The sequence below is a fragment of the Girardinichthys multiradiatus genome, chromosome 13 (assembly GCF_021462225.1).
Source record: "Girardinichthys multiradiatus isolate DD_20200921_A chromosome 13, DD_fGirMul_XY1, whole genome shotgun sequence".
Lineage (NCBI taxonomy): Eukaryota > Metazoa > Chordata > Actinopteri > Cyprinodontiformes > Goodeidae > Girardinichthys > Girardinichthys multiradiatus.
In genome coordinates, this window is record NC_061806.1 from 27,776,376 (window position 1) to 27,800,018 (window position 23,643).

The window sequence follows — 23,643 nt, forward strand, 5'->3', positions numbered from 1 at the left end:
AATTTACATATTGCACACTAATAATTTTTTTTAAATTTTGTTCCCACTGTGCATTTTTAAGTTGTAAATACAGTCATATTCAATAATTTAGAGTTTTATTGAAAAGTTCATTTATTCCAGTGACTAAGTTCACTAAGTGAAACACATTATAACTCATAGACTCCTGTTTTAAAGCCTTTATTTCTGTTAATTATAATGATTTTCCGCTTATAGCTAATGAAGAGATGGCATTTAACATTAGAATATTACAACATACCATTAAAAACAACATTTAAAATAAATAAATATGGGTATATATGAGTGATATATAAGAGCTGCTTAAAGGTTATTCTCAAAAGTAATTTTTATTTGACAAATGAGCCTAATCAGAATGCATATTGCAATTTATTGAAAATGATTTTAGTATTATAAAAAATTATTTTTACTCATTCTGACCCATGCCTAGTGTCATATTTAAATGTAACATCTGTTTTAAAATTTGCTTAAAGAAGCAGACGTAGACTCCACAGTTTGATTCAACAGTTCGTGTTAATTGTTTAATCTGCTCACTGACTAATAAATGTGGACTTTACATGTGGCCACATTGTAAAGGAAGCACTCCATTAAAGAAAAAGTAAACAGTTACAGACAGGAGTACCTCTTTTCATAACTTCATCTGAGCCAGTAGTAAAATCTATGGTATGAAACACAGAGTGGCAGCAGTAGCTCCTTCAATGACTTTGTGCAGTAGAGAGACAGGATTACAAGAATCATGTTGTCTCTCAGTGGGGAAATTCAGGACTCAGTTAAAGATAGATTTACAGGGTTAAATGTATCCTACATATAGAGACAGCATGAAGTTATTGGTAACAATAGCTTCACGAATGGCCATCTCCAGGAAGATGTCAAAGCTAAACAGAAATAAATAAATAAAAAGAGAGAGAATATAAAGTTGTCTAATATTCAGCAATATGTCTGACAGGCTATAATGCTGCCTAATTGTTGTATTATTTTCCTGACTGATACCTTTATACAGTGAGAATATTTTAATCTTTATAGCCTCTACACAAAATAGCTAAAGGTTGGAAATGAACAAAGGTTAGAAAAATGTACTAGAACAGCTGTTTGGGTTAATGAACTTATCATTAACTAGCTCATTAAATCAGATTTGACTCCAAAACTGAATTATTTGGTGAAAAACTAATTGGAGATGTATTTTGTGGTACACAGCACAGAAGAAAAATTACAAAATCATGATCCATAAAAATCTGCATCAATGCAAGATTTATTCTACATAAAATAAAATTAACAAAGACTGAGTTTCATCAGGCGGGGAACATGACTTGCTTCTTCTCAGCATACACAGCTTTTTCTTTCAGAGATGAACCCAAAAGGCCAAAGAGCCTCTTGGCACTGCTAACAAAGGCAGCCAGAGTTTTGATGCATCAACAGGTGGCAGGATGCCCTCTCCTCACCGGCTCTGTGCAGCTAAGCGGAGCAGCTTCAAAGCCTGACAGCTGTCTGTCTGTAGAACTCAGCGCAACAGGAGGTTCGAGCTCACATGAAGTTTTCCTCCTGCGGCTCCGACTCACCTCTGACAGGCAGCCAGCCCCAGAGCGGGTGCACTTTGACAGAGGAACAAATGGAAAAGAAACGTTTGTTTTCTGTGTGACTATTTCTGTACCAGAGAGGAAAACATGAGGAAAGGAAGTTAGATACAGTGTTAATTCACATGAATCCACATCTCATCTTCTTTCTGGTCTTCTTCACCCTGCAGTGTATCGTGATCTTTGTGCAGTTCTGTGATAATCCATCTATAGGATCCATGTGTGTGTGGGTGTGTGTCTAATGCTTTTCACAGTCAGAATAATTCATCCATGCGTGAGGTGTGGGTGTGATTACACTTTTTGTGTAACATGGACTCTGGACAATTCATCTACATTAGCAAGACATTAACCTGCTCACCTAACACATCCATCACCTGTACTCACGCACACAGGGACATACAGACACACATGCAATCAGACATAAATGTAAACAGCCTTAGGCAAGGGCAGCGGAGAATCCCGATTACAAGAAAATAGGGAGCAGCAGTGGTTCCAGGTGTATTTCTTTTTTAAAATATAGGTGGATTTAGACTGACACCTATTTCTAACCAAACAGATTTGTACAAAGAGTGACAAATGCATATGTAGTAATGGTAATCTAATTAAAGACACTTATTCTTAAATGATGTAGCAAGCAGATGCGTCCACCTTCTAATTTTAAAAGGCATGACTGTATGAATTTGATGTTTGCTAAATTAAACTCTGTACATTCATCAGTTGCTAAGATAATTATACTTTGACATCCCTTTATTGCTTTTCAATTGCAATTGCAGATTTCTTATGCTTTTGCTTTTTTGTCACACTTACATCTTTCAGATCATCAAGTAAATCTTAATATCAGACAAGTATATTCAGAAAAGCAGTTATCAAATGATAATTTCACCTATCATGGGAAATAAAATAGCTATTTAAACCACCCTGGCTCTAGTTGGGAAAAATAATTGCTGCATAATCTTAATAACTGCCCACTCGTCTTTACAAATTTGTTTTTAAATCAGCCATATTGGAGGATCTATGAGTTTGATCGGCATGTTTAAGGCCAAACAACAGCATCTCAATTGGATTTAAGTCTAGACTTTTACTAGGCCACTCCAAACGCTTTATTTTATTTTGGTTTGTTATTTTTTCTTTTCTTTTCTTTTATTTTCATTAACATAGAAAATACTCTGCGTATGCTCTGTTTTCTCAAACCCCCAGTCAGTCATGGCAGATGGCCGCTCACAATGATTGAGGTTCTGCTGGAGGTTTCTTCCTGTTAAAGGGGAGTTTTCCTTTCCATTGTCGATACATGCATGCTCAGTATGGGGGATTGCTGCAAAGTCAACGACACAATGCAAGCAGCTGTCAACTGTCGCTACATGCTCATCCAGGAGAACCTAACACTGCAAGTCAATCACTCGATGCAAAAAACGTTTTGGCTCACGAAGGTGTGTTGGGCTGGTTGAGGACCGCAGGGACAGTGCTGGGCTGCGGTGGTCATCCCTCCCTCTCTATCTCTCGGAGATTGGCCCCCTAGGGGGAAATACAATGTGCCCCTTGGTGCCCCTGGGTTCCCACTGATGTGTTTTTCTGGGCCAGCAGAGGATTTCCCTTGGAGTTCTCTCATGAATTCAGTTTTTGCACAGTTTCTTACATACTGTTGAACACTGACTTTAACTGAGGCAGTTGATTTTGGTAGTGTTTGAAATATTGTTGTTGGTTCTTTTGTGACCTCCTCTATGATTCCTTGAGGTGTTTCTGTGATAGTACTGAAAGGGCAGCCCTTAATGGGGAACTTTACGCCTTCCCATGTTTTCTAAATCTGTTCCCCTTTTTAGCCTACTTCATGTTGTCAGACAGATTATTTTTAAGTATTATTAATCAGGAGTTAATCAAGCCAGGTTGTGGTTATTGTAGTTAATCAGTTATATCATGATTTGATCAAGGGTGCAATTATGATAGGGCCAGATTAGTTTGTATAGCTTTTTGCCTAATAAAAAAAATCATAATTTGAAAAGTGCTTTTTCTGTTAACTCAATGTGATTTTGTCTGCTATTAAAATGTGTTTTATGATCTAAAAGATTAAATTGTGAACAAATGCAAAACCAAAAGATATTTAATAGAGGACAAATTGCTACACTATGTAAACCATTTCAGCTTAGTTTTCAGTAAAGCCTCACGAGTCATTTCTGCTATCTTTGTTGGCAATTTCATTAGCTCCAAGTAAATGAAGATGCAGTCTCCATGCTGCAAATGTTTCTTTCTGTTAATTTTGAAGATTAATGCTTAGAGCTAATGAAAACCTCAAATTATGTTTCTCAGAAAAGCAGAATATTACATTGGATTAATAACAAATTACATTACAGAAATTTTATGGACTCCACAATCATGGGGAAGGCTGCTGACATAGTTGTTCAGCAGACAGTCGCTGATGCCCTTCACAAGCACAGAAAGCCAGATAGGGTCATTGCTAAGGAAGCTGGTTGTTCACAAAGTGCTGAATCCAGGCTTGTTCATTGAAAGTAAAGTGAACCGGCAACAGGGCTAACCTAGCCTTGAGAGGATTGTCAAACAACATCCATTCTAGAATTTGGGGAAGTGTCACAAGGAGTGGACTGAGGCTGGAGTCAGCGCATCAGGAGCCACCACACGCAAACGAATCCTACACATGGGCTACAAGCAACTTACCTGGGCTAAGGAGAAAAACTGGTCTGTGGCTCACTGGTCCAAAGTCCTCTTTTCAGATAAAAGTAAAGTTTACAGGAAGAAGATGGCGAGATGCAACTTTCCTAATAAAACCTTGTTGATGAGAAAGAAATAAAGGTTTATTCAGTGTCTATGCTTGCTATGAACTCAAAGCAAAAATACATTGACACTTGTTTATTTATCGCAAGTCATATCTTTATCGCAACATTTACCAATACTATCGCATATCAAATGTTTTCTTAACATCAGCATTCCTTAGTCTGGAGTTGAGCAAACCTTGTAGCTTGATCGCCCTGGAAAAGGAAGAGACAGACATCAAACATCTGCACAAAATATTCCCATGTTCTTTAAAGTATCAACTTATTTTAGAAATTTTATTAGAAAAGGCATTAAATATCAGCTTAACCCAAACCTCCATTCAGTTGTTAGATTTTTTCAGAGGCCTTCATCATAGCTACCTGAAAGGTAACTATCGAAGCACAACTATGACAAACAATAACAATAAAATATTTCAGTCTGTGTTTGGGAATACTCGAAGCAAATGAACACGTTATGTGTATTATATAAGTAATAAAGACCTTGATTAAAGAGAGAATTAGTTGCCACAATGGCCTGGGATCACTTGCAAAGACATTTTAATTAGACTGCAGCATCCCCCTTCAGAAATGGCTCAGCAATAAAAGCACTGCGGTTAAACGTGACTATCTGTCTGTGAAATCATTGTTTTTTGCTGCTGGTAATTATTTTCTTACTGTAAGCAGAAGTGACTGCACACATTGGGAAGGTTAATATAATCATAATATGACACCGAAAAGGTCAGAAATATATGGGATCTCTGAGGTTGAGTCATTTAGGAACCGCTGAATATGCCATGTAGAAACAGACATCCCTGAACACAATTGTCCTCATCTAGAAATTTAAAAAAACCTAAGGAAACCATTGCATTTGCCAGGAAGAACCAGACAAAGACTAGAACTACTGGAAAAATTTTCTTCAGACAGATGAGTGTAAAATTTTATTATCTGAACAGCAGCACAGAGGATATGTTTGGCACAACCCAAATAATGCCAGGAAAGAAACCTCAACCAACAACTGTGAACCACAGAGGTGGAAGTGTCAAGCTTTGGGGATCATTTTTGTTTTATCGCATACCATATTTCACAGTGGGTATAGGGTTACTTTAGTGACGCGCAATGCTCTTATCGGTTACTTTAGTGACGCACAATGTTCTTATTGGTTTAAACTTTTTTGAATTGTGGCTAAAACTTCAAATTCGGTTTCCTCAGACATTATTATACATGTCTACAAGGTTCTGGGAGATTTTAGCCAGGTCTGGATGTTTTGTTTGATCACATGTAAAACTCAACCAGTAGTAACCAGAAATTCCTGCAATCCCTTCAGTGTTATCAGGGTCTTGACATCCTCCATCACTGGTTTCCCTCCTGTCTTTCGAAAGGTTTTAGTAATCTCACTGTTCCACATTTCCCCCAGTCAACTGGCTTTATTGTGCCATGGAATGTAAAGTGCTGTTGATGTTTTTCAGCCTTCTCCAGATTCCAGATCCATTTTGATCGTTTCTTACCTCTCTGAGTTGATACAGTATTTACTGCTGTGTTCCCAAAGAGTCTAAACTTGTAAAACTGCATCAAAGGCTGCAGAAAACAATGTCTAAAGGTGTGCACACTCATGCAAGAGGTTTTTTATACTTTGTACTTTTTCTCCTACAAATTTGATTGTTTCTCATTTAAATTTTTGAAGCTTAATGTCAGATTATAGGAGAAAAAAGTTCTGAAAAGATTTTGTCCTGGTCTGATTTTCTTTAATTGGCATTTTAACATTTCATTACTCTCCCTCTTATGTACACTCTTTTTATAGTGCCTCTTTTTAATATTGGCACGCTGCATCAGCGCAGAGAGATGCTGTCTGCTCTGTTAAGCTGTTTTGAAGCAGTTCTGATTTCCTGTAGACAATCAAAGATGGAGGTAGGTGGAAGGGACGTGGTGGACAGGAACAGCTGGAGGTCATCAGTATAGCCATGGAAATAAATGTCATATGTCCAAATACATTGCAAAGTAGGAGGAGGTAGATAATGAAAAGGAGACGTCCAAGTACTGACCAGAACAGAGGGGTGATTGTTGGAATATTAATGATCTGAAAAGCGAAGTAGGCAGAAGATCAGACTGACAGGTTTTGAGGATAAGGATACATATATCAATCGTGGAGGAAAGTTCAAAGTGGTGTGCTACATCCTTTCATAGAAAATGCTGTGCAACTCAAGGTTAACATCTTGGAAACGCTTTCTTTTAACACAATGTTTGAGCACATATGAAGGACAAACTAATGGGTCCTCAAGTAAATGATGGAGGTTATGTTAACACTGGAAAAATATGTCCCAACTTCTACAACACAGACATGTCCAGGTGTAAATCGAGAAATATTAAATGACGGATCTTTCATGACTGGCGCACTGGATGGGCTCTTCCTTCTGCCTCCCACCACAGCCACTACTGTCTTCTATTTTTCATGGTTGTTTCCAAATACAAACATCTACAGAAACTGAGCCTGTTTGTGAAGACTGTTCCCTGTTAAGTGTAGCTAAAGTGGAACCCAACCTCTCGAGCAAAAGAAAACCAGATTGCAACGAATAATCAGGAATGCAGAGAGAATAATCAGGGCTGACCTTCCCTCCATCCAGGACTTATACAGGTCTAGGGTCAGGAAAGGAGCTGCTAAAATCTCTGCAGACCCCACACACCCTGCACATAAACTGTTTAGAGTTTTACCTTCAGGCCGTCGCTACAGAGCACTATTTACTAAAACCAGCCGCCACAGAGACAGTTTCTTCCCCCAGGCTGTTTCTCTGATGAACATTCAATAGAGTACAAAACAACAGCATACAGATGTTGCAAATGCACCTTTTATTAGATATGTGTATATTGTACATTGTAAATATGTATATTCTGTAATGCAAAAACAAAACCAAAGAGCAAAGTGTACCGGAGTCAAATTCCTTGTTTGTATGTACGAACTTGGCAATAAAGCTGATTCTGATTCTGATTCTGAAAAAGGAGATGTCACAGAATAATTTGTAGTTCACCCCATGTGAGCACTAATTGACTGACAGCAAACACACCCTGATCAAACTCCTCATTGACTGCACATACATAAAAACATTAGAAAAGTTGTTCAGGGCTCAAATGACAGATACGTTTTTTGATATGGTGCTTGTGCATCACCTTTCTAATGCCACCCTGTGCTACTACCCATATGGTCCATATCCAAAATCGATATTACATATTCAAATTCTCATCTTTTGTTAAGACAAAAATGTTCTTCTACTTTATGTAGAAAATGGATATTGAAGTTTAATTTTACTGCCTAATTGACAGAGATGCCTAAGGGTAGATGACAGATAAGGATGAACAAAATGAAAGAAGGGCCACGACAGAGGAAAAAGAAGGAAAAAGAGAGAGAAGTGGCAGAGAAAGTTAGGAACAAGAAGGAAAAGTGGTGTCTAGATTGTTAGGTGGGAAAAAATGGGAGGCAGCCATAAAAAATGAGAGTAGAGTAAACAAACGAAGCAAAGAGAAGAGCAAGAGGAGAAATGATCCAGAGAAGGAATGGTGGCTGAGGGAGCAGGGGATGCAGGGAGTCGGGGAGTGTGACGAGAGTGAGGAAAGAAGGAGAGAGGACAAGAGAGGCATTGTGCTGTGTGGCAGCCCCCAGTCGCTGTTTTCTTTGGTTGCCATCACAACGGGGAGAAAGAGGACTGATAAGTTAACCAGATGGTTAGAGACCCAGAGAAGGAGCAGAGCGTGTGTTTTTGTCTGTAGATGTGTTTGTGCGTGTCCATGCAGAGCTGCTCTAGTGATGTTTCAGGCCTTTTCGGAGTCTCTGGCGACGACGGATCAAGACTGACAGTCGTTTCAACTCCTAATTCATATTTTAATTTCTTTATGGTGTCTCAGCAAAGCAAGAGAACATTTAAGAGTTGCAAAAACAAATCATCTCGTTCGCTTTTTTCTCTTTGCTTTTGTTCCTTCTCTCTTGTTGTTTCAGTATGCATATCTTTGGTAGCATTATTTATGATTTCCACTTTACAGTCCTTATCTTCTGTTATTTTCTGACTTGCCATCTGCATACTCCCATCCCACACAATCCTCTGAGGTTTCTGGGGTTGGCAATAGATCACTCTAAAGAATTCCTCCGCAAAACATTGAAGTCCCAGTAGCAGAAACAACTGCATTTTCCCATTTTTTTCCCCCGCTAAGCCTGTTTTCTTACCTAAACATTATTTCCATACCCATCTGATTGAAGTATGCGTGGGAAACAGTGGATATTTGTTAAAACTGCAAGCATGGCACATCTGGTTGATGAAATATGTTTTATATAACTGAACAGTCATGACGATTCACTTTTTTAAAGATTCTAGCAAGAGATGCATTTCCTTACAATTGTAAAATTATAATAAAAATACAGTTGGATAATAAAGGATGAATTATAACTGCAGGATTGTATAAAAATGTTCCATTTTCCTTGGGGTATTAAATTAAATTCCCCAACATAATGATCTTGCCTATCTCCTGTCTGAATTAGGGTCCTCAACAGAAACATCTTATGACACTTAGTTGAAGAGGAATGTTGCGAGGATCAAATAGAGGGAGACTTCATGTTGTCATGGGTTCAGCCTTACTTCTTTGAGTAAGAACTGGTTTCTGACGATCCCCTAGGAATGATGGATACTGCTGTGGATGGAAAAGCTGAAGCAACCAGTGAAGAGGGCAATGATCATCTTCAGAACATAAACAAATCTATCTCTGTTTAAAGCCTTACATCTGATTGTTTTTTATGAATTTGCCACTCATAATTGCCAATATTTAGCTACTTTACTTTTTTTATATAATCTAATAAAAAGCAACCAATTCTTTACATTTGTATTGAGAAATCTCTACCACATATTTTTAGAAAAATGAGGAGATGTCTCCAAGTTTGTTAGGATTACAATGTATAAATGTACAATCTAAGATAAAAATTTCAATTTAAAGTTATAAGAAAGCCAGTGGGAGTTATATCACTAATTATTATCACAGAAAACCCTAAAATCTGCTCCTGTCTGAGCAAAAGCAACAAAACCCAAACAAACCTCTAACCAATGAACACCAATGAATCTACAAACAGGCAAAAAGTACAATTTTTATGTGAAAATGAACTCTTAAGATAATATCTAAACTTACTAAATTCTAAAATTAGAAGTTAGAAGGAAGGGGGTTTATTGTCTAGCTCCAAGTTTTATTCTTTATTCTAAGAGGGGAGGGAAAAAAGAAAATGGATGGAGAGAAGGGATTAAGAACCAGCCTGGTTGGTTTTCAGCACCAGAACCATCACAAAACTAAGGTAAATATGCTGAAAGGAAATTATTTGGTGAAGCTGAACAAGCATCCAATTTGTATGTGGAGAAAAAACTAAAGGTTGCATGAACTTTACAGAATAATAGTGGAACCTGATGATGGAAACAAAAACACAATAAAACCAAATCTCAAAAGGGCTGAACAGTCTTCTCTCTTAAAATCTTCCAGATGAGTAAATGTAAGCTATTTTTATTTACAAAATTGGTAAGCCTGAAAGCAAAATTAGTTGCTATGGCTTTTTTTGTTCCATGCTCTTGCTGCTGCTGCTGTGGTGGTAAACCAGTCAAACTCCAAGTCTTACACTGCAGGTTACTTATTTCTTCTCAGCTGCTGTCTCCAGATATTTCTTATTGCTCAACAATTTTTATGATGATAAATAATGTTAAACTACTGTTATTGATAAATCTGCACCTTCATCTGGTACCTATATGCAAGATGTGTACATTTAAAGTCACTTTCAATTACAGTAACATGCTGTTTAGAGTTGTATGCAAATGTAATTCTGTTAATAACAATGGTACTGTTTTACAGAGTTGCGAAAAGCAAAAATGCTGCATATGACTGAGACAGTATTGGGTCTGTCTACTTCATATTAATATGTCAAAGCAAATGGATACAAAAGCAGAATTTTGAACAACAATCCTTAGTTCACATAAGAGCTCCTCTACTTGCCAAACCTGCAGGGTGGTAGGTCTGTCTGAGTCTCTGTGTCAGTAATGAGGTGTTGTAATTGGGAATATGAATATATTATTAAATATTTAATATTAATACTTTAATATTTATTAAATAATATTTCAGTCTATTAAGGGTTGTCCTGTGAATACCAGCCTAATAAGGCAGTGGTATTAGGATAAAATAGAAAGGTGTGAGACTAGCTCTGACATTATTGAACAGCAAAACTCTGCACACACATGGAATGAATTCACACAATTTCTTAAAATACAAGAATTTATTAACAAAACTAAGTCAACTCAAAGTCAAACATATTTCAATCAACAAACTCTTTACTATGTTAAAACAATCCAACTAAACTACCAAGCAGAATTAAAGAATAAAGAAAACTAATGGGTTATGTACAATATAAACAAGTTGATCAAAGATAGTTGAGAACCATGACTGAAAGAGTGATGCAACATTACCATGCAATGTTTATGTTTGAGAACCAAGGATTATCTTGAAGAATCTGGAAATGAAGTTAAGTTAGTCTTGGAACTAACTTAGGCAATAATTGGTATACCTTTAGACAACCATTCACAATGCAAGATCAGATAAATTATTTTAATAAAATAATGTTTTAAGAATGATTTGCTGAATAAAACCAACCTTTTGGATGACCAATTCTCAACAGTGTTTAATTACCTGCCTTTATTTATCAAAATAATATTAGAAATATTATTTTCAATAAGAACCAAATCATTCTGGAGAAATGGGCTTAATTGTGTTACTTAGTTATCATGTTTAGTAAAATAATATTTAGGGAAATATTACTTTACTGGATTGAAAACCAACAACCTTTTTGGATAAATGATCTTTAGCAGGCAACCACGTGTTCTTAGCTGTTAGCAGTTAAAGCTAACAAAAGAAGCTTTTAGCTTATCATCAGAATAAAACAGACCTTTAAAATTCCACTAATGAAAGGGTTAAAATCATGGACGGCACGTTATGGCCGATCTTCTGTGTTTAAAATCACCCTTTAAATAAAGTTTGTCTTAACTTTAAATAATAACAAACACAGAAAACACAAACTGAGCACATGTGCTGAGCAGATAATCTGCTAGCACTAAGATAGCTGAGTCTCAACACAAACAAAACCAAACGTCATAAACCGAAAAATGTTCAGATTATTTCATTCTAAATTACTTCTCTCTCTGCCCAAATCTAACCACTCAGGTGAACCGTGCTGAGGAAAAGCTGTCCAGGGTGACGAAGTTTGAATAAAACATCCACAGTGAACAAAGGGTTTGCTGCAGCTAACCTCCGTATGTGGGGAGAGGCGGCTCGCTCTGTCGGCCGGCCAAACTGCACGTTACTACTGTAACCATGGTGATGCGGTCCCGTTGTCCTTCCTTCAGACCGGGAAAACTGCTCCACTCGGCATCGTAGAGACAGGGTCTCTGCTGGGAACTCTCTGTAACAGTTTGATTCTGTAGACCTCAGAGAAAAATCAAGCCATGCTTGTACCTTAATTACCCCATTCATGAATGAATATCAGATACACAAACAGCAATTCATTTGTACTTAACTTAGTGCATATGATCATGTGACCGTATGACACTCTTGGATCCAGTTTGAAGAGTTATATCTGTTTGCCAGCAAAGAGACATTAGCGCGATGTGTCCCTCCATCCAGTTCCCCTGGTGGGCCCGCTCAGAAGAGACAGGATCTCTGCAAAAGCGGTGTTTTATTTGGACATTGACATCACGGGAAGTCCGCTGTTACCTCTTTTCCTGGCTGTGCTGGAAGTAGGTTAATGCGATTTATTTTGAAAGTTCCAGAAGAGCTCATACTGGCCATTCATGTTGTCCCCATGGCTGTGGTCCCAACAGAGGCATCGTATTTGAATGCACTGCCATGATTGTGTCTTTTGGGGGAAGGCACTCTTTCCAAAAACACAGTGCTCAGATGAGCTTCTGTTTGTTTCTCACCAATGTGTGCTACACTCTCCCAAACAAAATTGTGTCCAAAAGGGAACACACTATGAAGGAATCTTGTCCTCAATCGCTGTGTTTCCATTGACCATCAAATTGCACAAACTGTAATTATGAAAAAAAAAAAAAATCACTTAATGGAAACAATTTGGTGTATTTCGCGAAACTGCAATGGAAACAATTTTTTCACATCACAGGATTCACGTGATCAACAACCGGATGGTGCTACTGGCAAAAAAGATAAAGAAGACGATAGGAAGTAGTAGGAGGATGATGGCGCAGCATGTTTGGATTCACCAGGAGAGTATTTTGTAAATTTAGTTTGCTACAGGGGCATTACCAGCATTTTAGATTTCAAAAAGCAAAGTAATGCGAGCATTTACCAAGATCTTGAAGAGGCTATCCGTCACCGCCATGTTTTTTAATAAGTTATTGCATGAACAAACTTATTCACGTGTGATTTTAATTGTATTTCTTATTTAATGGAAACACCGGAAATGCAAAAATATGTTTTTTTGACATTGGCAGAATATCGACAAAATTTTGCGTACATTTGTAATGGAAACGCAGCTAGTGAATTTGAGCACTGCAGAAGCTTTTGCATTCATGTGTGTCATCCAAAATGAAGACGAATGAGTGGATTTCAGTAGGCATTAAATTGATTTCTCTTTAAGCTATAGCTGTAAAGTAGATCAAACTCCAGGCATGTTTTTTATTTGTGCCCTAAAATCTACTGTTAAGGGTCCATGCTCTGATAGAGAGATGCTCTTCTACCTATTTGGCTCCAAATACAAACTGTCACTTTCTACATTTTCTGCTGAAGCAAAGGGAGAATAGCATGCATCTTTTCTTTCTGAACTCCTTTGCCTATTGCTTATTTATGTGAGGTATGTGGCCATTGCTGCAGTGTGCGTGTACCCAAGAGTGCAGGTCATTGTCAAGGCCAACTAGAAAGAGAATTTTATCAGTTTAATTTAAAAGTGAGAGAAAGTCTACATGGGTACCCCTGTGTGTGTCACTGTGAAAGAGGAGCAAAGGAGATGAAAGAAGAAACTCCTTTTTTTTATGAAGATTAGGTTTTACAACCCGAAGGCCTAAAGCAAAAGGAAAAGAGAAAAGAGATAGAGTTGAGGTAGGGGCAAGTGAAAGAAGTGTGGAGCTAAGAATGCAGGAAGGGACTTGTGTGCAGAACAAAGAGTGATAGAGAAAAAAACACATGGAAGGTAAAGAATACGTTTTAATTCATGGTCCAGCAAGGCTTAATTAAAGCTAAGCTACAACCACTCTGCACACAGAAAGGGCCTGCTTGTATTTGGTGAGCTTTATCTTGGACAAGAAACCACAGAGCTTAACTAAAGAGAAAAATCCCCAAACATCATTGGTACATGTAATCTCCTGTCATAATTCTATTTTTGTGGTGAACCAAATTGCAGACAAGCACGGAGAAAAGCAGAGAGGTGGTCGAAAACTCCTTTAATTTAAAGCGAGTCCACTTACATGCAGGCGAGGTGCAGGGTGACAAGATTATCCAGTTCAAGGACAAAATCCAAAAGACATCTCATGAGGACATTGAAAAGACATAACTCCACGTGGAACAAAGGACGAAGGCAAACTTAAATACAGACAAAGGTGGACAAGAAACAATTGGGTAGGTAATCAGAGGAACAGGGAACAGGTGACACAAGGAGGCTGAGAGGCAGAGGGAGCAGGTGAAACAGATAAACCAATAAGGAGAAAACAGACCCAAGCAGAACAGGAGAAAAGATGACTGGAATAAAAGTAAACAGTAACTAAAGCTAACCTGTTAAAGGAGGAATTGGAGAATAAAGATAAACAGAAGAAACAGAGCTAAGAGGGACAATGAATGTAAAGGGAACAGAAACTGAGTAATTAACAACTAAAAGAGGAAAACTAATGATGAGAGGAGAACAGACAGGGAGGCAAAAGGAAACCAGAATTGTCAGAACACAAAGTGATGAACAAGAATACAAAACTTCAAACAAGAGCATCTAGTAAAACAAAAACACCAAACCACAAACAAAGTCCAAAATCTCACATCCTGACAGTACCTCCCCCTCAAGGTCGGATTCCAGACGACCACAAAAACAGAGTCCAAAACAAAACAACCCAACCAGGGTGGGCGGAGGGGGCCAGGAAGGAGGGCCAAAGTCCAAAACAAAAATAAAGCCAATGAGGGCGAAACCTGAGTCCAAAACAAAAAACCTAGATCCAGAGGCCAGGGGCACATAAAAAAACAAGGGTCCAACAATTTGGCTTCTAATGAGCCAGAAACAGGGCAGCAGGCGTCCAGGAAACCGGCGGCGACAGAGATGCAGGCAGTCCGGAGGCCGGCGGCGAACCCACGAAGCGAGGTCCTCGGAGGCCGGCGGCGAGACCAGGCGAACCCTCGAAGCGAGGCCCTCGGAGGCCGGCGGCGAGACCAGGCGAACCCTCGAAGCGAGGCCCTCGGAAGCCGGCGGCGAGACCAGGCGAACCCTCGAAGCAAGGTCCTCTGTGGTCTGTGATGTGGCCAGAACCATGGCGGAGACTTGGACCCAGGCAGGAGATCTGGAGGTTGGCCAAACAGGGTGGATGACCTTCCAGGAACTGTGTCAGGCTGTGTGTCAGGCTGTGTGTCAGGCTGTAAAGCCAGGAGTACCCCCCAAAGAAAAACCATAATGTGTTCCGGACCTGGTTGTGGAGGCAGCCCGCCCACGGGCTCCTCCCGGATCAGGCGAGGAAGTGGAGTCAGCCCACTCACGGGCTCCTCCCGGATCAGGCGAGGAAGTGGAGGCAGCCCACTCACGGGCTCCTCCCGGATCAGGCGAGGTTCTGTAGACCCGGCGGCGGCCGGCTGTGGCCCTGAAGCGGCCAGCTGTGGCCCTGAAGCGGCCGGCTGAAGCACTGTAGACCCGGCGACGGCCGGCTGAAGCTCTGTAGACCCGGCGACGGCCGGCTGAAGCTCTGTAGACCCGGCGACGGCCGGCTGAAGCTCTGTAGACCCGGCGACGGCCGGCTGAAGCTCTGTAGACCCGGCGACGGCCGGCTGAAGCTCTGTAGACCCGGCGACGGCCGGCTGAAGCTCTGTAGACCCGGCGACGGCCGGCTGAAGCTCTGTAGACCCGGCGACGGCCGGCTGAAGCTCTGTAGACCCGGCGACGGCCGGCTGAAGCTCTGTAGGCCCGGCGACGGCCGGCTGAAGCTCTGTAGACCCGGCGACGGCCGGCTGAAGCTCTGTAGACCCGGCGGCGGCCGGCTGAGGCTCTGTAGACCCGGCGGCGGCCACAGCCTCGAGAAGGGGAGTGAAGGGACCTCCAGGGGAGAGTGGTGCTGGAGCGTTGAGCCACCCCTCCTCGAGAAACTCCACCTGCAGTATGGAGTGCACGTGAAGCAGGTCCTGAGGGTAAGCCATCAGATGGGGAACGCACTCCATACAACGTTCCCTCATGCACTCCCTGTTGGCGAACAGCAGTCCAGCCAAGACCCACGCCGGGGTTGGAGGTCGCACCGGAGACCGGTGACCTCCAGGGGGTACTGGGCAACCACCCCCCAACTCTGGGGAAGACAGCCGTGAGGAAACCATGTCGGAAGGACCCTCCGTGGAGAAGTAAGAGGCGCCCGACCGAACCTCCCCGGCTGCGACTGGCCTCCGGCGACGGCGTCGTCCAGGACGGGAGGAGAAACCAGCCGGAAACTCTGCTGCAGCTGGCGGAGGTGAGGCTGGCGCCGCTGAAGCTGCTGCGGACGTGGATGGCTACGCTGAACGCTCCTCCGTAGTGAAGCCAGATAGCGGGGGCGAACGGGCTCCAGAACCTGGTGTTGTGGCATCATGAGGACCCCCAGTAGAGCAAGGAGCTGAGACGTCCCCTCGACCCGCCACGGAGTCTGGGACTGGGGTTCTACGCCTCCTTCGCTGCCTGCGGAGGAGGCAGGCGCTGACCCACAGCGTAACGGACCGGTCCCGGGGAACGGCACCGCCAGTCTGGTACCCCAGAATGGCGACAGCTGCTCCGAAGCTTGTCTCTCCTGGCAAGCGGACCTCTCTGCGGCTCGCCAAAAATATTCCCACAGAGTGATGTGCTCTTCTCCATCTGCCTGGTCCTTGTGGCGGTGTCGTACTGTCATAGTTCTATTTTTGTGGTGGACCAAAAGGCAGACAAGCACGGAGAAAAGCAAAGAGGTGGTCGAAAACTCCTTTAATTTAAAGCGAGTCCACTTACATGCAGGCGAGGTGCAGGGTGACAAGATTATCCAGTTCGACAAAATCCAAAAGACATCTCATGAGGACATTGAAAAGACATAACGACTCCGCGTGGAACAAAGGACGAAGGCAAACTTAAATACAGACAAAGGTGGACAAGAAACAATTGGGCAGGTAATCAGAGGAACAGGGAACAGGTGACTCAAGGAGGCTGGGAGGCAGAGGGAGCAGGTGAAACAGATAAACCAATAAGGAGAAACACAGACCCAAGCAGAACAGGAGAAAAGATGACTAGAATAAAAGTAAACAGTAACTAAAGCTAACCTGTTAAAGGAGGAATTGGAGAATAAAGATAAACAGAAGAAACAGAGCTAAGAGGGACAATGAATGTAAAGGGAACAGAAACTGAGTAATTAACAACTAAAAGAGGAAAACTAATGATGAGAGGAGAACAGACAGGGAGGCAAAAGGAAACCAGAATTGTCAGAACACAAAGTGATGAACAAGAATACAAAAATTCAAACAAGAGCATCTAGTAAAACAAAAACACCAAACCACAAACAAAGTCCAAAATCTCACATCCTGACATCTCCATACAGAAACAAAAACTAGCAAGCATTTTTGAGATCCAAAAACATCCAGTTATTAGTGCAGGGACTGTGGAGATGACCCCTTTGTAGTGGCTGATGGATATACACTCAACGGCCACTTTATTAAGTACACTCAGTCAGGTTCTTTCTCATACAAATACTGAATCAGCCAATCAAAACAAAAAGTTACAACTCTCTACCTCTGAGTAGCTGGTCTAACCTCCCTTAACTTCACTGAGTTGCTTCTGCTGGCCATTTACCAGTCTCTTACATCAGTCTGAGGAAAGTTTGCCCCATTCTTCATTTCCACAGGGAAGTTTTTTGAGGCATTGCTTGCATGTACAGCCTGTTTAAAGTAACCCCACAGCATTTCAAAAAGGTCATGATCAGGGTTTTGATTTGGTCTAGAACTTCCCATTTCTGAATTCTCAGCTAGTCCTCGGTGGACTTCTGGTAGATTTTGTGTTATTGTTGTGTTGCATGGTGCAGTTCTGCTTTAGCCTAATCTTTCTTTCACAGATGTTTTCACATTTTCCTCAAGCATCCTCTGATACATGGCAGAACTCAGAAGTCATGGAAGATTCTATGCTGGCCAGCTCCTGCTGCAGCAAAGGAATCCCAAACCATGACACTTCCAGCTCTATGCTTCAGTGTTGGTATGAGGTCAATTTCCTGGAATGTTGTTTAAACTCTGTTTTTTTCGGGTAAATTTCAGTCTGACCTTCAAGTTTTACAAAACTTGCCTCCGTGCACATCTCCCATGAAAGTTTAACTTGTCTGTCTGATTGTATAGGCATGCATTTTCATATCAACAGCAGCAACAGCCTGCTGTAGCTCCTTTGATGACAATAGACCAGGCGTGGGCAACTCCAGTCCTCAAGGGCCAGTGTCCTGCAACTTCACATGTGTCCTTGGTCCAACGCACCTGAATCCAATCTATGGCTCCTTACCAGACCTGTGCAGAGAACATGACTGCATACTGAGGGGGTTATCCTGCCATTTGATTCAGGTGTGTTGGACCAAGGACACATGTGAAGTTGCAGGACACCAACCCTTGAGGACTGGAGTTGCTCGCCCCTACATTAGCTCTTTCTTGCAGGCACTTTAAGCCATTACCCAGGATTTTGAAAGCCCTCTGCGCATTTCGACACAATTGTACCCAATTAATTTCAACTCCCTGGGTCTACACTTTTCCTAAATAAAAGGTCCTGGTCAAGGATTGGGACTTTCAGATTACCCCAGGATTGTTGAGGTGTGAGGTTATCGGCTTACCAATGATGATTGGTGGACCCTTTCTTGCAGTGTTCTGACTTCCTCTCGCCCATTATATGTAAGACCTGTGTCTTGTTGTCCTCTTCTAAGACATTGTCTTCAGGGGACTGTTTGCCATCTTTTCCTTGCAGATTGCTGGATTTCAATTAAAAAGCCAGTTGTGCATTCTCCAACTTGATGCAGACTTCTCTGCTGGGCTGTTTGTCCTTTGGTTTCTTACTACTGCCACCTGCTGGACTGGAGAAGTAGCTGATTTTAATAAATTTTTCACAGCCTTTCACAGCAGTGGAAACACACAAATTACCAAGGATTCCCTTTACGCGGGTAAAACAAATCCCAGGTATTTGGTGGAAAAGGGGCTATTGTGGGGTTTTTAGAGACTAATTTTAGCATGTTGTTGTCTGCTCTTGCGGTGAAATAACTTGGATGGCCAGACCTGGGCCTGCTGTCTGTTGTTTTGAATGTCCTTCACTGTTATCAGTGCAGTTGCATGGATGATTTTAAATTATTTTCAAACCATTTAAAATCTCTTACTAAACTCATAAGCAGCTACTTCAAGAGTGAAAAGCGATGCAAACTAAATGCCTGAGGTTTAAACAGGGCAAACCTCAATGATGTTCTAATCCCGTGTACCTGATGTGATACATCAGTTTGAGATTTTAACCTTAATAAATGTGGGGTGCCCTAATTATTCATATTCATATTACTTGATATATTCTTATTACTTGATATAATATTTCTCAGTATTAGTATAACTGATATCAAATATTAGTATGTCCAAATATGTTAGAACACAATAGGCTGTTGTACAGGTTGTTACACGACTGTATACAAAACTGCATAAATACTATACAAATGAATGTACAACACATAAGGTAGGGGGTGCTCATCACTTGCCAGTGGACAACTGTGAAAGAAAACTTTGTCTCCAGAAAAAGAAAGAAAAGAATGAAGGAGAGAACGGAGACCAACAAATCAATGTGGGATGCACCTAACGGAAATAAGAAGTATGGGAGATCAGAGTCAGATATTTTAGGTTGCTTTGGAAAAAAACTGGCCAAAATAAGCAAAAGGTTGGTGGATGCAGGTTAGAGATAAGACAATAAGGAGAAAATCAAATGAGTTCAGGAGTAATAGGGGGGTGAAGGAAAAAGAGAGTGAGCTGCACAGATGCAGAGAGTATGTTAACAGTATGGCAGCTGTAGCAGCAGCATTCCTGGCTGAACAGATCAGCTGGCCTGAGGAGAAAGACAAACACAGGAGAGGAAACCATGTCTAGACCACTGGTGGACACACACTCACACACACAGTGTGAAAAGAGAAAATACACACATTCACAGACGCTCATCAACCTGCTAGTTAGACAAGGTGGGCGACTGCCAAGTGCTGCCAAGAACCTGGTAGGCGGGGAGGCAGGGGGGATGGAAAAAATAGGAGTAACAGAGATAGGAGAGTAGGGAAAGGAAAGGGCAGGAAGACACATTAGGAGAGGTGGGAGAAATGGGCACACGGTGTTACTGCCAGTGTGACACCAGTTTAGCATCAAGTTTCTTCAGGATACTGATGATGTGGAAAAGTACTGTGGGTGGTTAAACAATATCATATGCTGGAAGCCGAATGAGCTGATTTCTCTGCAGTTCAGAGCTACTCAGTTATTTAGAGACTCTTTTTGTTAGTCAGTGAGCAGATTAAAGAATTAACACGAACTGTTGAATCAAACTGTGGAGTCTACGTCTGCTTCTTTAAGCAAATTTTAAAACAGATGTTACATTTAAATATGACACTAGGCATGGGTCAGAATGAGTAAAAATACTTTTTTATAATACTAAAATCATTTTCAATAAATTGCAATATGCATTCTGATTAGGCTCATTTGTCAAATAAAAATTATTTTTGAGAATAACCTTTAAGCAGCTCTTATATATCACTCATATATACCCATATTTATTTATTTTAAATGTTGTTTTTAATGGTATGTTGTAATATTCTAATGTTAAATGCCATCTCTTCATTAGCTATAAGTGGAAAATCATTATAATTAACAGAAATAAAGGCTTTAAAACAGGAGTCTATGAGTTATAATGTGTTTCACTTAGTGAACTTAGTCACTGGAATAAATGAACTTTTCAATAAAACTCTAAATTATTGAATATGACTGTATTTACAACTTAAAAATGCACAGTGGGAACAAAATAAAAAAAAAATTATTAGTGTGCAATATGTAAATTTAGCATTAGCCCGCACCAGTTTAATTGTTTTTTTCATGTTCCAAGCTGTGTTCATGTAGCTGAAAAGCTGTCAGTGTTCATTTGGTATGAGGATTTATTCTTTTGTCTCAAAACTCACTTCAGTAAAACTTCAGATCACTACATGTATGATATTGACTACAAAAAACTATTGAATATTGAATATTGTGAAAAACGTCAATATTTCCGAAAGTGAAACTCGTATTATAGATTCATTACACATAGATCGAAATGTTTCAAGCCTTTATTTCGTGTTTGATAAAAATGGCTTACAGATAATGAAAACCCCAAATTCAGAGTCTCAAAGAATTAGAATATTACATAACACCAATATTATGTGATGGTAATTTCATGGCCTATGCAATCATTGAGAAGACTGCTGACCTGACAGAAGTCCAGAAGACAGTCACTGACACCCTCAACACGGATGAGACGCCACAAAAAGTCATGGCTAAAGAGAGCTGTATCCCAGCATAGTCATAGAAAGTTGTGTAGAAGGAAAAGGTGCGGTAGGTAAAAGTAAATCAGCAACAGGGATACGCGAGGACTGTAAAGCAAAATCCATTCAAGAATTTGGAGAAGCTTCACTAAGAGTGGACTGAGGCTGGAGTCAGAACATCAAGAGCCACTATGCACAGACAAATCCTATATATGGCCTACAAATGTTGCATTCCTTCTGTCAAGCCATTCCTGACTTTTCAGATGAAAGTTCATTTTCCATTTTATTTGAAAATTAAGGTCCCAGTGTCTGGAGGAAGAATGGAGAGGCATAAAATCCACTTTGCTTGAAGTTCTGTGTGAAGTTTCCACAGTCAGTGATTGTATGGGGTGCCAGGCGATTTACTGGTGTTGGTCCACTGGGTTTTCTGAAGTACACAGTCAATGCAGCCATCTACCAGGAAATTTTAGAGCATATCATGCTTCCTTCTGCTGACAAGCTTTATGGAGAAGCTGATTAAATTTACCAACAGGACTTGGATCTGCAAGAAAACTAGCCTGATCTGAGCCCCACAGAGAATCTATGGGGTATTCTCAGGAGGAAGACGAGAGACACCAGACCCAACAATGCAGATGACCTTAAGGCCGCTATCAAGCAACCTAGGTTTCCATTAAAGCTCAGCAGAACCATAGTCTGATCTCCTTCATGCCACGCCACATTGATGCAGTGATTAATGAAAAAGGAGTCCCAACCCCGTATTGAGTGCATAGAAGTGAATTTTTCAGAAACCTGATATTTATGTTTAAATTTAGCTTTTTATTGATCTTATGCAATATTCTAATTTTCTCAGACACATAATTTTGGATTTTCATTTTCTGTAAGCCATAATTATCAAAATTACAAGAAAGGGTTGAAATATTTTACTCTATGTGTAATAAATCTTTGTAATACAGGTCCTTCTCAAAATATTAGCATATTGTGATAAAGTTCATTATTTTCCATAATGTCATGATGAAAATTTAACATTCATATATTTTAGATTCATTGCACACTAACTGAAATATTTCAGGTCTTTTATTGTCTTAATACGGATGATTGTGGCATACAGCTCATGAAAACCCAAAATTCCTATCTCACAAAATTAGCATATCATTAAAAGGGTCTCTAAACGAGCTATGAACCTAATCATCTGAATCAACGAGTTAACTCTAAACACCTGCAAAAGATTCCTGAGGCCTTTAAAACTCCCAGCCTGGTTCATCACTCAAAACCCCAATCATGGGTAAGACTGCCGACCTGACTGCTGTCTAGAAGGCCACTATTGACACCCTCAAGCAAGAGGGTAAGACACAGAAAGAAATTTCTGAACGAATAGGCTGTTCCCAGAGTGCTGTATCAAGGCACCTCAGTGGGAAGTCTGTGGGAAGAAAAAAGTGTGGCAGAAAACGCTGCACAACGAGAAGAGGTGACCGGACCCTGAGGAAGATTGTGGAGAAGGGCCGATTCCAGACCTTGCGGGACCTGCGGAAGCAGTGGACTGAATCTGGAGTAGATACATCCAGAGCCACCGTGCACAGGCGTGTGCAGGAAATGGGCTACAGGTGCCGCATTCCCCAGGTCAAGCCACTTTTGAACCAGAAACAGCGGCAGAAGCGCCTGACCTGGGCTACAGAGAAGCAGCACTGGACTGTTGCTCAGTGGTCCAAAGTACTTTTTTCGGATGAAAGCAAATTCTGCATGTCATTCGGAAATCAAGGTGCTAGAGTCTGGAGGAAGACTGGGGAGAAGGAAATGCCAAAATGCCAGAAGTCCAGTGTCAAGTACCCACAGTCAGTGATGGTCTGGGGTGCCGTGTCAGCTGCTGGTGTTGGTCCACTGTGTTTTATCAAGGGCAGGGTCAATGCAGCTAGCTATCAGGAAATTTTGGAGCACTTCATGCTTCCATCTGCTGAAAAGCTTTATGGAAATGAAGATTTAATTTTTCAGCGCGACCTGGCACCTGCTCACAGTGCCAAAACCACTGGTAAATGGTTTACTGACCATGGTATCACTGTGCTCAATTGGCCTGCCAACTCTCCTGACCTCAACCCCATAGACAATCTGTAGGATATTGTGAAGAGAACGTTGAGAGACTCAAGACCCTACACTCTGGATGAGCTAAAGGCCGCTATCGAAGCATCCTGGGCCTCCATAAGACCTCAGCAGTGCCACAGGCTGATTGCCTCCATGCCACGCCGCATTGAAGCAGTCATTTCTGCCAAAGGATTCCCGACCAAGTATTGAGTGCATAACCATACATGATTATTTGAAGGTTGATGTTTTTTGTATTAAAAACACTTTTCTTTTATTGGTCGGATGAAATATGCTAATTTTGTGAGAAAGGAATTTTGGGTTTTCATGAGCTGTATGCCAAAATCATCCGTATTAAGACAATAAAAAACCTGAAATATTTCAGTTAGTGTGCAATGAATCTAAAATATATGAATGTTAAATTTTCATCATGACATTATGGAAAATAATGAACTTTATCACAATATGCTAATATTTTGAGAAGGACCTGTATATGAG

The 23,643-nt window shown here is 40.8% G+C and overlaps 1 long non-coding RNA gene across 1 annotated transcript in view; it reads right to left on the bottom strand.

The window, feature by feature from the left end:
* Positions 1-1,300: 1,300 nt before the first annotated feature.
* LOC124879644 overlaps positions 1,301-23,643 on the bottom strand; it is a 50,498-nt gene continuing 28,155 nt past the window's right edge. The window contains exons 2-5 of the long non-coding RNA XR_007041071.1: positions 18,391-18,627; positions 4,484-4,564; positions 4,254-4,364; positions 1,301-1,604 (exon numbers count right to left, since the gene is read on the bottom strand). This is a non-coding gene — a long non-coding RNA (uncharacterized LOC124879644). The remainder of the gene's footprint in view (positions 1,605-4,253; positions 4,365-4,483; positions 4,565-18,390; positions 18,628-23,643) is intronic.